Raw genomic sequence first — 8,592 nt, 5'->3', positions numbered from 1 at the left:
GACCTGTGTAGGGTGAAATGAGGTGTTTTATGGAAATAGTTGTCTCATGCCTGGCACATGGCAGAGCCTCCGTGGATCTTGCCGTCAGGACCCCTCTGATAACTTCTCTACAGTGCCCTCCACACTATAAATACCACACATTGTGGGAAGTCCAGGCCTTTTCAAAGGCTGGGTTTCATTTTAACAAAATTGGAATGCCCTGCATATTTGGAATGGCCAGATCATCCTGCACTTTTGACTTCACCTGTCCAGCTGGGTACACCTCCCTGCGTGCTGCCAAGGTTTACGGCGGAATTCCCCGACACCACTACCCTCACTGCCTGCACCTGAATCTGCTGTGGGGTCATTTCCTTATTGGACTTGTCTGGGGACCTCCTGAGGGGTGGATGAGTCAGGACTGTGTTATCTGGGGAAGGTGTTCACGGCATTCCTGTTTGCAGTCTGTGTCCCTGTTGGAAGAGATGCTTTTAGCACATCCGTTAATCCAGACGTGATTAGCAAAGGGTGTCTCCCCAGGTAAGAGTTGGTGCGTCTCTGCTGAGCTTCTTCTGACTTCATCCTTTGTCAAGTCTGTTACAAAGAGAACTTTGGTTTCCCAAGGTTTAAGAATTAATGTCAAAGAGCAATTTAGTGTTCTTTTTGAGTCACCAGCCTTGCTGTGGATGATTCGTAAGTCCTTGGTGGTTAGGGCCACAGCACAATCGGTGGGCCGTCTGTTCCCCACCCTGGTGGATACTTTCCCACCCAAAGAAGTGTATTCTGTTAACATGTCTCAATTAGAATATTTTAGTAGGAGACAGAGTTATGGCTCTTGTTTTAATTTGTAATAGATGATTACTGTAGCAGGGTCAAGGTTGAGACTTGCAGTGTAGCTCATGGAAAACATTGATTAGAAACACCCAAAATATATCACCAGCTTTGTTGCTGCAGCTCCAAGGGACTAGGAATGCATATCTTTTTTTCTTTTGTTATTATTTATCATTTTTATTTTTGAGACAGAGTCTTGCTCTGTCACCCAGGCTGGATTGCAGTGGCATAATCTCAGCTCACTGTAACCTCTGCTTCCAGGGTTCAAGGCAATCTTGTGTCTCAGCCTTCCGAGTAGCTGGGATTGCAGGTGCCTGCCACCATGCCCAGCTAATGTTTGTATTTTTAGTAGAGACAGGGGTCTCATTGTGTTGGCCAGGCTGGTCTTGAACTCCTGACCTCAAGTGATCTGCCAACCTTGGCCTCCCAAAGTGCTGGCATTACACAAATGAGCCACCGTGCCTGGCCTGTTTTTATTTTTTTGAGATGGAGTCTTGCTCTGTCGTCCAGATTGAAGTGCAGTGTCATGATCTTGGCTCACTGCAACCTCCACTCACTGCAACCTCTGCCTTTCAGTTCGAGCAATTCTCTTGCCTCAGCCCTCCTAGTAGCTGGGATGACAGGCATGTGCCACCATGCCTGGCTGATTTTTGTATTTTTAGTAGAGACAGGATTTTGCCATGTTGGTCGGCTGGTCTTAAACTGTTGGCCCCATGTGATCCGCCCGCCTTGGCCTCCCAAAGTGCTGAGATTACAGGCATGGGCCACTGCACCCGGCCCTGTGTTTGACTCTTAAATCTTCTTTTTCTTTTTAATATTTCTCTTTCTGGACGACCACTCAGTGGATATGGAGGAAGAGTTCACAGATGTCCGTATTACATTTCTTTCTTAAATTAGCCTCCCTTGAACACTGCTATAGGGTACAGACGCATGAAGGGCTGAAAGGGTGGTTGCGTCCCAGTAAGTGTGAGCGTTGAGTTGATCTGTGAGACCCCGGTGCCGATGAAGGCACCCGTGTGAGATGGCCTGGGATGGGGGTGTGCAGAGCCCCGACCGTGGCACACACCCTTCAGCTTTGATGTTTCAGGCCATTGCTCTGGTCATCAGTGAGCAGAAGGTCTAACAGCAGTGATATTTATCACTAGCTCTGTTGGCCAGTGTGTTAGGAAGGTGAACCTGTTTGACTTAAGCTGTTTGACGGGTTTGCATTTAAATAGACAACTGGTGACCTGGTGCCTGGACGCTTGCTCTGTGACCTACCCCACGTGGCTTCTCCCTCTGGTATGCATTAGATGAGATGGGCGTGTTAGGGTGGTGTGGCCCTAGACTGGAATGCATTAGAAGTGCAAACCCTGCCTCACCCCAGATCTGCCCACCCAGTGTGACTTTTGGAGGTGGAGGTCCAGCATCCTTCACCTGCCCTCCAGGTGGGCCTGAGGATGCTGAGGTTTCAGAGCGCTGCTTTGCTGGCACTCCAGCAAGTCCTGCTTAAAGAGGCCAGGATCTGAAATGGCAGGTTACCAAAGTGTATAACAGAAAAATAGAAACGTTTCCTTAGAATGGGTGTAGGAAGAAAAATGATTTCCTTCACCATATCTGGAAAAGATTTCAAATGAGCAGGCACTATTTGGAATTATTAGTGGTCTCCTGTATTTCTTATCTTTTTTTTTGATACAGGGTCTCACCCTGATGCCCAGGCTGGAGTGCAGTGGTGCAATCTTGGCTCCATGCAAACTCCGCCTCCTGGACTCAGGTGATCCTCTCACCTCAGCCCCCTGAGTATCTGGGACTACAGGTTCGATACCATACCTGGCTAATTTTTGTATTTTTTTTTTTTTTTTTTGTAGAGACGGGGTCTTGCTCTGTTGCCCAGGCTGGTCTCAAATTCAAGCATTTCTCCTGCCTCGGTCTCCCAAAATGCTTCTGTATCCCTGACCCAACGAGGAAGGACAAGAGGTGTCAGCCACACTCCCGGCCTCCTGTCTTTCCTTGTTGGAGCAGGGATGTAGAAGCACTTGACGCAGCTGACTTGAGCATATCTCGTTTTGCTTTGTTTTCCTCACGGGTAACCTGGCAGTGCTGTGCACCAGTGCTGCTGGTCAGCTGTTTTTTCGATGGACTGGCAGAAAATCAAACTGAGACCTGGGTTCCTTTCTCCCTGGGTACTGACCAGGTGGGAGAGGAAGGACGTTATCTGAGTATCATCTTCATGAGGGCTGGTGGGGAAATGTCAACTTTAAGGTGCCTGGGATCTAAGGCATGGAACCCAGAGTGCAGCGGAACGTAGTGGATGTAGCCTTGGGAGCAGAGACGCGCGGGCCGGTGCCCTCGTTCCTGGCGGGTTCTGAGTGGAAGAAAAGGTTAGTGAACCAGCAGAGGTCACGGAGCAACCTGCCAAGACCTGCCTGGATGTATGGCTGGCATCCGTGCTGGCCCCAAAACTGCCCATTTGGGGATTTCTTGCAGTTTGCGACCCACCTAGGGGTCTGGAGAGCGTCCAAATCATGACCCCAAAGAACGAGGTGTTGCCTTGAGATCCTCCAAGGTGAGGGTAGGAAGTTTTTTTTTTTTTTTTTGCAATTAGCAATAATTTGTTGTGAATGATCTTGGACCTATTTTCCACTTCGTATAGGAAGAGAGACAGAATAAAAAGTCTCAATGTGCCAGATGCCATGTAATGAAGTCGTGGGGTTAACATTGTTGATTATTACGTAACATCACGTTAATTGGAACATATTCACACGTGTCCACAGTGTGTGTGTGTGCCCAGTCCGCTGAGCACGTTGGGTTGGGGTCGCTGCTGGTTCATGCAGCCCCTCTGGTGGTGCTTTCTCTGTGACTTGCCGATGATTATGGTACTAGTCAGTTTCCGAAGCCTCCGATTATGATGGGCATGACTATAAAGAAAATTAGAACAAATGCGGGCTGTAACGATAACGTTGTAAATATGGTCGTTGCCTAATAGGTTGCCGGGCTGACCTAGTTCGGCTCGAATAAGAAAACTTAGGGCTATGCCTATGATTCCAGCCCATGCGCCGAAGAGTAAGTACAAGATTCCAATATCCTTGTGATTTGCTGAGAAAAACCAACGATTGGCGAGCATAGGTAGAACGAGGTAAAATAGCTGAGTAGGCGTTAGGCTGTAAACCTAAGGACAGAGGTAAAGCCCTCTTTTTACCAGCCCCGAGGTGATTTTCATGTTGAATTACAAATTCAAAGGAGCAGCTTTGATTTCTGCCGGGGCTTCGCCAGCCTTGTTTTCCCTGTGGCGGGAGAAGTAGATTAAAGCCAGTTGATTAGGGTATTTAGCTGTTAACTAAATTTTTTTTTTTTTTTTTTTTTAGACGGAGCTCGCTCTGTCACCCGGCTGAGTGCAGTGGCCTGATCTCAGCTCACTGCAAGCTCCGCCTCCCGGGTTCACGCCATTCTCCTGCCTCAGCCTCCCGAGTAGCTGGGACTACAGGCGCCGCCACCTCACCCGGTTAGTTTTTTGTATTTTTAGTAGAGACGGGGTTTCACCGTGTTAGCCAGGATGGTCTCGATCTCCTGACCTCGTGATCCGCCCGCCTCGGCCTCCCAAAGTGCTGGGATTACAGGCTTGAGCCACCGCGCCCGGCCCAACTAAATTTTTATGAGTTTGAGTCCCATTGATCTAGCAAGGGCTTAGCTTAATTAAAGTGATTGATTTACATTTAGTTGATGCAGAGTAGAGTTTTGCAGTCCTTATACATTTCAGAAATTAAGTGTGGTTTAACTTACTAAGAGCTTTGAAGGCTCTTGGTCTTATTTAACCTAAATTTCTAGGGAATAGTTAGGGCTAGTGGGGAGATTGGTAGGAGGAAGGTGGTAAGAATAATGAGCGGGGGTTAGGAGTGTGGATTTTGTGTTTTCGAATTGTCATTTTATTTTTACACTGTTAGATGTTTGCAGCAGTGTTATGGAGGTGGTATAGATTAGGCTTATATAGAAGTATAAGTTAACAGGGTTATAATAATGATGATGATGGGGATGAGGAAGTTGTTGTTTTTTATAAGTTCTTGAATGGTGATTCATTTTGGTAGGAAGCCAGTTAATGGGGGTAAGCCTCCTATGGATAGAAGAGTGGATGCTATTAATGGTATTAATCAGGTTAACTTGCTTCAGGTGCGGGATAGTAGAGGGTTGTGGTGTTTGAGTTTAGCTTTAAGGTTAGGAATGCAGTGGTTGTTAAATAATGTATACGTTAGGTAAAGGATTGTGATATTCGGGTTGTATTAGTGTTATCATTATTCAGCCTATGTGTGTAATTGAGGAGTATGCTAGGATTTTACGTAGCTGTGTTTGCTTGAGCCTCCTCACTACCTGCTATGATAGATAGGATTGATAGGGTTAGGAGAATATTGATATTAGTTGAAGGGTGAATTTGATATATAATTGAGATCGGGCTAGTTTTTGTCATGTGAGAAAGTAGGCCGGGATCAAGGTGTTCCTTGGGTGACTTCTGGGACTCAAAAGTGAAACGGGGCTATCCTAGTTTTATAGCAAGGCTATTATTTTTTTTTTTTTTGAGACGGAGTCTCACTCTGTCGCCCAGGCTGGAGTGCAGTGGCCGGATCTCAGCTCACTGCAAGCTCTGCCTCCCGGGTTCACACCATTCTCCTGCCTCAGCCTCCAGAGCAGCTGGGACTACAGGTGCCCGCCACCTCGCCCGGCTAGTTTTATGTATTTTTTAGTAGAGACGGGTGTTTCACCGTGTTAGCCAGGATGGTCTCCATCTCCTGACCTCGTGATCCGCCCGTCTCGGCCTCCCAAAGTGCTGGGATTACAGGCTTGAGCCCGCGCCCGGCAGCAAGGGCTATTATATGGCGAGAGAGGAAATTGATTGATGTCTTTATTATGGTTCGATGTCCGGAGATAGGTTTGTTGGAAATAATTGCTATCATGAGGATTATAGATGCGGTAGATTGTATGAGGAATATTGGTGACAGCTTCTGTGGAGCGGGGGCTTGTTTTTTAAATTAGAATTGGAGCAAGGCCAGTATATTTATTTCTAGGCCTGCTCAGGCAAGGAATCAGGCTGCTTAGTGATGTAATGAGAGTGCCTGTGATCATGGTGAGGTAAATAATAAGTTGGGCTAATGGATTAATTAGTACAGGAAGGGTGTAACCAACATTTTGGGGTATGGACCCGATAGCTTATTAGCTGCCTTACTTTAGGATAGAGTGTGACAGGTAGCACAAGAAATTTGGGTTCTCAGGAGTGGTTTCGACGCCTATGATTCTAGAAATGAGGGGTCTAAGACCTCTATTGTTACTCTATCAAGTAACCTGTTTTTTTTTTTTTTTTTTTTTTTTTTGAGGCGGAGTCTCGCTCGTCGCCCGGACTGGAGTGCAGTGGCCAGATCTCAGCTCACTGCAAGCTCCGCCTCCCGGGTTTATGCCATTCTCCTGCCTCAGCCTCCCGAGTAGCTGGGACTACAGGCGCCCGCCTCGTCGCCCGGCTAGTTTTTTGTATTTTTAGTAGTGACGGGGTTTCACCGTGTTAGCCGGGATGGTCTCGATCTCCTGACCTCGTGATCCGCCCGTCTCGGCCTCCCAAAGTGCTGGGATTACAGGCTTGAGCCACCGCGCCCGGCCCAAAGTAACTCTTTTGTCAGATATATTTCTAGGTTTGAGGGGGGAATTCCGGAGATTGTAATGGGTGTTGAGATGTCACATATGTGGAATGCTAGTGTAAGTGGGAGGAAATTCTTTCAGAGTAAATGTATGAGTTGATCATAACGGAGTCGGGGGTATGTTGCTCGAATTCATAGGAATAAAGAGGTCAAGAGTAGTGTTTTGATAGTAAAGCACGTTGTGATAGTTCTGGGTGGTGAATGGGGTAAAATGTTCCTGGGAAATTGTAGTTGTTAGGGCATTTATCATGATAATGTTTATGTATTCAGCTATGAAGAAGAGGGCGAATGGACCCCTCGGCATATTCAATGTTAAAGCCTGAGACTAGTTCTGATTCACCTTCTGTGAGGTCAAAGGGAGCTCAGTTGGTTTCTGCTAGTGTGGAAATAAATCATATTATGGCTAAGGGTCATGATGGTAGGAGGGAGGAGTCAGAGGTGTTCTTGTGTTGTGATGAGTGCGTGAAGGGTGAATGAACCGCTTATTAGTAACACTGATAATAGGATAATAGCAAGGGTAACTTCGTATGAAATTGTCTGGGCGACGGCTCGTAGTGCTCCGATTAGTGCATAGTTAGAATTTGATGCTCATCCTGATCATAAAATGGAGTAGACAGCTAGGCTAGATGTGGCTAGGATAAATAAAAGTCCTAGGTTAAAATTGATTAGGGATTGGGCATAGGGAGGGGTGTCCATAGTAGGAGGGCAATGGAAAAGGCTAGGGCCGGTGCGCTGGTGTAGAGAGTAGTAGTGGAGGTTGAAGGTTTTAAGGGCTCTGGTGAAGATTTGACTGCATCGGCAAAGGGTTGTAACAGTTCATAGGGGCCTACAATATTACGTCCTTTACGTAGCTGCATGTAGCCTAGCAATTTTCGTTCAGTAAGTGTGAGAAATGCTATGGTGGCTAGTACAGGTATGATGGTGAGTAGCAGATTTGTTGTGAACATAATGTTAAGAGAGGAGTTGAACCTCTGATTGTAAAGTTTTAAGTTTTATGCAATTGCCGGGCTCTGCCATCTTAACAAAAACCCTGTTCTTGGGCGTGTGTGTGATTTTTTTTTTTTTTTTATACTTTAAGTCCTAGGGTACATGTGCATAACGTGCAGGTTTGTTACATATGTATACTTGTGCCATATTGGTGTATGTGTGATCTTTTGTTAATTAAGACTAGGTCACTTTGGAATGAAGGCACTTTATGATGGGCCACATTTCTCTGTCCTTTCGTACAGGGAGGAATATATAATAGATAGAACCGACCTGGATTGCTCCGGTCTGAACTCAGATCACGTAGGACTTTAATCGTTGAACAAACGAACCCTTGATAGCTGCTGTACCATTAGGATGTCCTGATCCAACATCGAGGTCGTAAATCCTACTTTTGATATGAACTCTAGAATAGGATTGCGCTGTTTTCCCTAGGGTAACCTGTTCCGTTCGTCAAGTTATCGGATCAATTTGGGCATTGCGCTTTGACTTGTTTGTCTTGGCATAGGTCATTCGGAAGTTTAGTTATGCTCGAGGTCACCACACAACCAAAATTTTTAATGCGGGCGTAGTAGGTTTGAGTCCGTGGATTTATGTGGGTGTTTGGCTGCATTCGTAAATTAAGCTCCATAGGGTCTTCTCTCGCTTATTGTTTTATGCCCGCCTCTTCACGGGCAGGTCAATTTCACTGGTTGAAAGTAAGAGACAGTTGAACCCTCGTGTTGCCATTCATGCAAGTCCCTATTTAAAGAACAAGTGATTATGCTACCTTTGCACAGTCAGGGTACCGCGGCCGTTAAACATGTGTCACTGGGCAGGCAGTGCCTCTAATACTGGTAATGCTAGAGGTGATGTTTTTGGTAAACAGGCGGGACTAGGCTTGCTGAGTTCCTTTTACTTTTTTTAACCTTTCCTTAAGTGCATGCCTGTGTTGGATTAACAGTACAGATAATACTGGCTTGTTTATATTTATTAATATTGGGCTGTTAAGCATCGGTGAAGTATTTCGGTCTGATTTAGGCTTATGCGGTGGAGAAGATGTTCATGTTACTCATACTAACATGATTGCTTCTGTGGTGTAATAGATTAATCCAATGTGATGTGAGGAGTTCTATGAGATCTTTGGGATTTTTTAAGTAGTTGATGT

The 8,592-nt window shown here is 46.0% G+C and overlaps 1 long non-coding RNA gene across 1 annotated transcript; it reads right to left on the bottom strand.

Moving 5' to 3' along the window:
• Nucleotides 1-2,473: 2,473 nt before the first annotated feature.
• LOC117090739 lies at nucleotides 2,474-7,391 on the bottom strand. The gene is made up of 3 exons (XR_004440119.1): nucleotides 7,253-7,391; nucleotides 2,997-3,001; nucleotides 2,474-2,487 (listed from the first exon to the last, which is right to left on the bottom strand). It is a non-coding gene; the product is annotated as an uncharacterized LOC117090739 (long non-coding RNA).
• Between the last annotated feature and the right edge of the window lie 1,201 nt (nucleotides 7,392-8,592).

This window comes from Trachypithecus francoisi, unplaced genomic scaffold (genome assembly GCF_009764315.1).
Source record: "Trachypithecus francoisi isolate TF-2019V2 unplaced genomic scaffold, Tfra_2.0 Contig01108, whole genome shotgun sequence".
Lineage (NCBI taxonomy): Eukaryota > Metazoa > Chordata > Mammalia > Primates > Cercopithecidae > Trachypithecus > Trachypithecus francoisi.
Note: the sequence above shows the minus strand (reverse complement) of the source record. Positions and strands in the feature narration are given on the sequence as shown.